The following is a 7,500-nucleotide window of genomic DNA, read 5'->3' as shown; positions in this document are numbered from 1 at the left end:
CGGGGAGAGCTCTCGCCCCCTTCTCCGGCTGCCCTTCTCTCTCGGCCTGGCGGGGAGAGCTCTCGCCCCCTTCTCCGGCTGCCCCTCTCTTTCGGCCTGGCGGGGAGAGCTCTCGCCCCCTTCTCCGGCTGCCCTTCTCTCTCGGCCTGGCGGGGAGAGCTCTCGCCCCCTTCTCCGGCTGCCCCTCTCTCTCGGCCTGGCGGGGAGAGCTCTCGCCCCCTTCTCCGGCTGCCCCTCTCTCTCGGCCTGGCGGGGAGAGCTCTCGCCCCCTTCTCCGGCTGCCCCTCTCTCTCGGCCTGGCGGGGAGAGCTCTCGCCCCCTTCTCCGGCTGCCCTTCTCTCTCGGCCTGGCGGGGAGAGCTCTCGCCCCCTTCTCCGGCTGCCCTTCTCTCTCGGCCTGGCGGGGAGAGCTCTCGCCCCCTTCTCCGGCTGCCCCTCTCTCTCGGCCTGGCGGGGAGAGCTCTCGCCCCCTTCTCCGGCTGCCCTTCTCTCTCGGCCTGGCGGGGAGAGCTCTCGCCCCCTTCTCCGGCTGCCCTTCTCTCTCGGCCTGGCGGGGAGAGCTCTCGCCCCCTTCTCCGGCTGCCCCTCTCTCTCGGCCTGGCGGGGAGAGCTCTCGCCCCCTTCTCCGGCTGCCCCTCTCTCTCGGCCTGGCGGGGAGAGCTGTCGCCCCCTTCTCCGGCTGCCCCTCTCTCTCGGCCTGGCGGGGAGAGCTCTCGCCCCCTTCTCCGGCTGCCCCTCTCTCTCGGCCTGGCGGGGAGAGCTCTCGCCCCCTTCTCCGGCTGCCCCTCTCTCTCGGCCTGGCGGGGAGAGCTCTCGCCCCCTTCTCCGGCTGCCCTTCTCTCTCGGCCTGGCGGGGAGAGCTCTCGCCCCCTTCTCCGGCTGCCCTTCTCTCTCGGCCTGGCGGGGAGAGCTCTCGCCCCCTTCTCCGGCTGCCCCTCTCTCTCGGCCTGGCGGGGAGAGCTCTCGCCCCCTTCTCCGGTTGCCCTTCTCTCTCGGCCCCTCTTCACTGTACCAACTTTTTTTCGGGAAAGACGGGAGCCGGGACACAGCCACGAAGACTCGTCCCGGCTAGGCGGCACTTGCTTTGCCCTGCCGGCTGCACCAGCCTGGCCACTCCACTCCGCCTTAGGCGCAGGCACGGGATGAAACCAACCTGCGGGGATGCGGCCCGTCACCTCGCTCCCATAATACGGACAGACGCGTCCGAAGCCGCCGCGGCCTCCTAGGGGACCGATGGAGCTTGACCGGGAGAAGGCGCCGCCGCAGGCCGCCTCTTACGATGAGGCAGCCGGAGGCGGCCGGCAACAGCGACCCCTTGGTGAACTTCCGCAGCCGGCCGAGACAACAGGTCTACCCGGCACCCTCCGAAATTTGACTAAGTCACGCCGGGGCGAGGTAGACCTGGTGTCCCCGGAAGGCGCACGCCAGCCGGGGGCAAGGCCGACCTCCGCCGGCCCCGGGCTCCGGGGTAGACCTGGTGTCCCGCCGGATCCGGGGTAGACCTGGTGTCCCGGGCTCCGGGGTAGACCTGGTGTCCCGCCGGATCCGGGGTAGACCTGGTGTCCCGGGCTCCGGGGTAGACCTGGTGTCCCGCCGGATCCGGGGTAGACCTGGTGTCCCGCCGGATCCGGGGTAGACCTGGTGTCACGGGCTCCGGGGTAGACCTGATGTCCCGCCGGATCCGGGGTAGACCTGGTGTCCCGGGCTCCGGGGTAGACTTGGTGTCCCGCCGGATCCGGGGTAGACCTGGTGTCCCGGGCTCCGGGGTAGACCTGGTGTCCCGATCAAACCGGGGTAGACCTGGTGTCCCGATCAAACCGGGGTAGACCTGGTGTCCCGGGCTCCGGGGTAGACCTGGTGTCCCGCCGGATCCGGGGTAGACCTGGTGTCCCGGGCTCCGGGGTAGACCTGGTGTCCCGCCGGATCCGGGGTAGACCTGGTGTCCCGATCAAACCGGGGTAGACCTGGTGTCCCGGGCTCCGGGGTAGACCTGGTGTCCCGGCCTCCGGGGTAGACCTGGTGTCCCGGGCTCCGGGGTAGACCTGGTGTCCCGCCGGATCCGGGGTAGACCTGGTGTCCCGCCGGGCCCGGGGTAGACCTGGTGTCAGGGGCTCCGGGGTAGACCTGATGTCCCGCCGGATCCGGGGTAGACCTGGTGTCCCGGGCTCCGGGGTAGACCTGGTGTCCCGCCGGGCCCGGGGTAGACCTGGTGTCCCGCCGGATCCGGGGCAGACCTGGTGTCCCGATCAATCCGGGGTAGACCTGGTGTCCCGCCGGGCCCGGGGTAGACCTGGTGTCCCGGGCTCCGGGGTTGACCTGGTGTCCCGCCGGATCCGGGGTAGACCTGGTGTCCCCATCTATCCGGGGTAGACCTGGTGTCCCGCCGGGCCCGGGGTAGACCTGGTGTCCCGCCGGATCCGGGGTAGACCTGGTGTCCCGATCGATCCGGGGTAGACCAGGTGTCCCGCCGGCCCCGGGGTAGACCTGGTGTCCCGCCGGCCCCGAGGTAGACCTGGTGTCCCGCCGGATCCGGGGTAGACCTGGTGTCCCGGGCTCCGGGGTAGACCTGGTGTCCCAGGCCCCGGGGTAGACCTGGTGTCCCAGAGCCCGGGGTAGACCTGGTGTCCAAGGCCCCGGGGTAGACCTGGTGTCCCCGGGCCCGGGGTAGACCTGGTGTCCAAGGCCCTGGGGTAGACCTGGTGTCCCGGGCTCCGGGGTAGACCTGGTGTCCCGCCGGATCCGGGGTAGACCTGGTGTCCCGGGCTCCGGGGTAGACCTGGTGTCCCAGGCCCCGGGGTAGACCTGGTGTCCCAGAGCCCGGGGTAGACCTGGTGTCCAAGGCCCCGGGGTAGACCTGGTGTCCCCGGGCCCGGGGTAGACCTGGTGTCCAAGGCCCTGGGGTAGACCTGGTGTCCCGGGCTCCGGGGTAGACCTGGTGTCCCGGCTCGGGGTAGACCTGGTGTCCCGGCGCCCGGGGTAGACCTGGTGTCCAAGGCCCCGGGGTAGACCTGGTGTCCAAGGCCCCGGGGTAGACCTGGTGTCCAAGGCCCCGGGGTAGACCTGGTGTCCCGATCAATCCGGGGTAGACCTGGTGTCCCAGGGCTCGGGGTAGACCTGGTGTCCAAGGCCCCGGGGTAGACCTGGTGTCCCAGGGCCCGGGGTAGACCTGGTGTCCCAGCGCCCGGGGTAGACCTGGTGTCCAAGGCCCCGGGGTAGACCTGGTGTCCAAGGCCCCGGGGTAGACCTGGTGTCCCGGGCTCCGGGGTAGACCTGGTGTCCCGCCGGATCCGGGGTAGACCTGGTGTCCCGGGCTCCGGGGTAGACCTGGTGTCCCAGCGCCCGGGGTAGACCTGGTGTCCAAGGCCCCGGGGTAGACCTGGTGTCCCAGGGCCCGGGGTAGACCTGGTGTCCCGGGGCCCGGGGTAGACCTGGTGTCCCGGGGCTCGGGGTAGACCTGGTGTCCAAGGCCCCGGGGTAGACCTGGTGTCCCGATCAATCCGGGGTAGACCTGGTGTCCCGGCCGGAGCCGTGGTAGACCTGGTGTCCCGATCAATCCGGGGTAGACCTGGTGTCCCCGGCCGGAGCCGTGGTAGACCTGGTGTCCCTTCACAGCCGCCTGCCTCCCGGGCGCCACGGCGAGCCGCGGCAGCGCCGGAGCCGGCTTGTCCTGGTGAGCCAGGGCCGGCCCGGACCCGGGGTGGGCCTCCCATCTCCCTGTCGTCGCCCGCAGCCCGGGTGCCTCACCGTCCCCATCGACCCCGGAGCCGGGCTAAGCTCACAGCCTCATATCACCCCGGAGCCAGACGGCTCGATCAGCCCCGTCGCGCACAATGAACCCCACCCCGCTTTCAAGATCAATACATATTTTCGGGGTTTATTGTGTTGGTCATTCGGGATTTTTTTTTTTTTTTTTTTTTTTTTTTTTTTTTTTTTTTTTTTGGTGGGTTTTGGTGGTTTTTTTTCGGTTTGTTTGGTTTTTTTTTTTTTTCTTTCTTTCTTTATTGTTTGTTGTTTCTAGGTTCGGCTCTGTTGGATGCTGAGTTTTGAGGCTGTTATCTTTTGGGGGGGGGTCGGTGGTCTTGTGGTTTGGATTTGGGTAGAATGGCTCCTCTATTCGCTTGGAACGAGAAACTCATCCGGAAAAACAAACCGACAATAACAATTGGCACATTTTATTTCTCCTCGTTTCGTATCCAGAGCACTCCCAGCCGAGCCGACGGGCAACCCGTGCCCCGTGGTCTGCCTGCTGACACGCTGAACTGGCGAAACAGCGCCCCCACCAACCCCCCGCCCCCGCCCCCGCCCTGTCCCACCCACGCCCTCCTGAGACCCTACACAGCCCGGCCCCCCTGGCCCCCGATGCGGCTCGCCCCGCCCCGCCCCGCCCACCGGTAGAGGCGGCTGCCGCCGGCACCACCGCCAGCACACAGGCGGCCACTTTCGGCCGGGTTCTTTCACGGTCCGCAGAGGTCTTCCGCCCTCGACGTCAGTCTAGGGGGCCGTGGGGGCTCGGGGCCGAGGCGCCCGGGGCCGGCACGAAGCCGCCGGCCCTTGGCCCTCGTCCGCACAGACACAGATACAGCGCCACACCCACCGCCCCCCCCCCCCCCCCCCCCCCCGTGCGCACGTTCACTCCCCAAGGTCATCCCTTCAGGCCACCACACCGCCGCGCGCGCACACGCGCGCGCGGACAACCGTCCCCGCCCCCTCGCCGCCCCCCGCCACCTGCCCCCGCCCGCCCGCCCGGCCGCCTGGCTGCCCGTCCGCGTGCACGCTCTCGCGTGCCCTCACTCCCTGTCCCTGGCCCCGTCCCCGTCCCCGCGCCCGCCCCTGCCCTTACCCCTGCCCTTGCCGTCTCTGCCGGAGCCGCCCACGCCCATCAGCGGTTGGGGGCGCCCCACCCGCCCTCTCCCATCAGTCCCCCGGGCGCCGTCTGCATACTTTTCGGGCTTGCTAGGCACCCGAAGAGGGAGTCCGGCCAGGCACCACAGGTCCAGCCACGGGCAAGGCAGCCGTGGCCTAAGGCCGGCCCGGGACAACAGGACTACGACGGGGCGTTGGACACCAGGTCTAGCCCGGGCCCTAGGGCACCAGGTCTACCCCGGGCCCCGGGACACCAGGTCTACCCCGGGCGCTGGGACACCAGGTCTACCCCAGGGCCTTGGACACCAGGTCTACCCCGGGCGCTGGGACACCAGGTCTACCCCGGGCCCCGGGCTGCCGGAGCCTAAGTCCAGCCGAGACATCAGGTCTACCCCGGGCGCTGGGACACCAGGTCTACCCCGGGCGCTGGGACACCAGGTCTACCCCGGGCCCTGGGACACCAGGTCTACCCCGGGGCCTTGGACACCAGGTCTAGCCCGGGCCCTAGGGCACCAGGTCTACCCCGGGCCCCGGGACACCAGGTCTACCCCGGGCGCTGGGACACCAGGTCTACCCCAGGGCCTTGGACACCAGGTCTACCCCGGGCGCCGGGACACCAGGTCTACCCCGGGCCCCGGGCTGCCGGAGCCTAAGTCCAGCCGAGACATCAGGTCTACCCCGGGCGCTGGGACACCAGGTCTACCCCGGGGCCTTGGACACCAGGTCTACCCCGAGCCCTTGGACACCAGGTCTACCCCGGGCGCCGGGACACCAGGTCTACCCCGGGCGCTGGGACACCAGGTCTACCCCGGGGCCTTGGACACCAGGTCTACCCCGGGCCCCGGGACACCAGGTCTACCCCGGGCCCTGGGACACCAGGTCTACCCCGAGCCCTGGGACACCAGGTCTACCCCGAGCCCTGGGACACCAGGTCTACCCCGAGCCCTGGGACACCAGGTCTACCCCGGGCGCTGGGACACCAGGTCTACCCCGGGCCCTGGGACACCAGGTCTACCCCGGGCGCTGGGACACCAGGTCTACCCCGGGGCCTTGGACACCAGGTCTGCCCCGGGACACCAGGTCTACCCCGGGCCCCGGGACACCAGGTCTACCCCGGGCCCTGGGACACCAGGTCTACCCCGGGCCCTGGGACACCAGGTCTACCCCGGGCGCTGGGACACCAGGTCTACCCCGAGCCCCGGGACACCAGGTCTACCCCGGGTGCTGGGACACCAGGTCTACCCCGGGCGCTGGGACACCAGGTCTACCCCGGGGCCTTGGACACCAGGTCTACCCCGGGCGCTGGGACACCAGGTCTACCCCGGGCGCTGGGACACCAGGTCTACCCCGAGCCCTGGGACACCAGGCCTACCCCGAGCCCTGGGACACCAGGTCTACCCCGGGCGCCGGGACACCAGGTCTACCCCGATCCCTGGGCCGCCGTAGCCCAAGTCCGGCCGGGTACACCAGGTCTACCCCTTGGCCTTGGCCTTGGACACCAGCTCTACCCTGGGCCCGGGGCTGCCGGAGCCTAAGTCCGGCCGGGAAACCAGGTCTACCCCGAGCCCTGGGACACCAGGTCTACCCCGAGCCCTGGGACACCAGGTCTACCCCGGGCGCTGGGACACCAGGTCTACCCCGGGCCCTGGGACACCAGGTCTACCCCGGGCGCTGGGACACCAGGTCTACCCCGGGGCCTTGGACAACAGGTCTACCCCGAGCCCTGGGACACCAGGTCTACCCCGGGCGCCGGGACACCAGGTCTACCCCGGACCCCCGGCTGCCGGAGCCTAAGTCCGGCCGGGACACCAGGTCTACCCCGATCCCTGGGCCGCCGTAGCCCAAGTCCGGCCGGGTACACCAGGTCTACCCCTTGGCCTTGGCCTTGGACACCAGCTCTACCCTGGGCCCGGGGCTGCCGGAGCCTAAGTCCGGCCGGGAAACCAGGTCTACCCCGAGCCCTGGGACACCAGGTCTACCCCGAGCCCTGGGACACCAGGTCTACCCCGGGCCCCGGGCTGCCGGAGCCTAAGTCCAGCCGGGACATCAGGTCTACCCCGAGCCCCGGGACACCAGGTCTACCCCGAGCCCTGGGACACCAGGTCTACCCCGGGCGCTGGGACACCAGGTCTACCCCGAGCCCTGGGACACCAGGTCTACCCCGGGCGCCGGGACACCAGGTCTACCCCGGGGCCTTGGACACCAGGTCTACCCCGGGCCCCGGGACACCAGGTCTACCCCGGGCCCTGGGACACCAGGTCTACCCCGAGCCCTGGGACACCAGGTCTACCCCGGGGCCTTGGACACCAGGTCTACCCCGGGCGCCGGGACACCAGGTCTACCCCGGGCGCTGGGACACCAGGTCTACCCCGGGGCCTTGGACACCAGGTCTACCCCGGGCCCCGGGACACCAGGTCTACCCCGGGCCCTGGGACACCAGGTCTACCCCGAGCCCTGGGACACCAGGTCTACCCCGGGGCCTTGGACACCAGGTCTACCCCGGGCGCCGGGACACCAGGTCTACCCCGGAGCCCCGGCTGCCGGAGCCTAAGTCCGGCCGGGACACCAGGTCTACCCCGATCCCTGGGCCGCCGTAGCCCAAGTCCGGCCGGGACACCAGGTCTACCCCGAGCCCTGG

This window comes from Ammospiza nelsoni, chromosome 12 (assembly GCF_027579445.1).
Source record: "Ammospiza nelsoni isolate bAmmNel1 chromosome 12, bAmmNel1.pri, whole genome shotgun sequence".
In the NCBI taxonomy this organism is placed as follows: Eukaryota; Metazoa; Chordata; class Aves; order Passeriformes; family Passerellidae; genus Ammospiza; species Ammospiza nelsoni.
Note: the sequence above shows the minus strand (reverse complement) of the source record.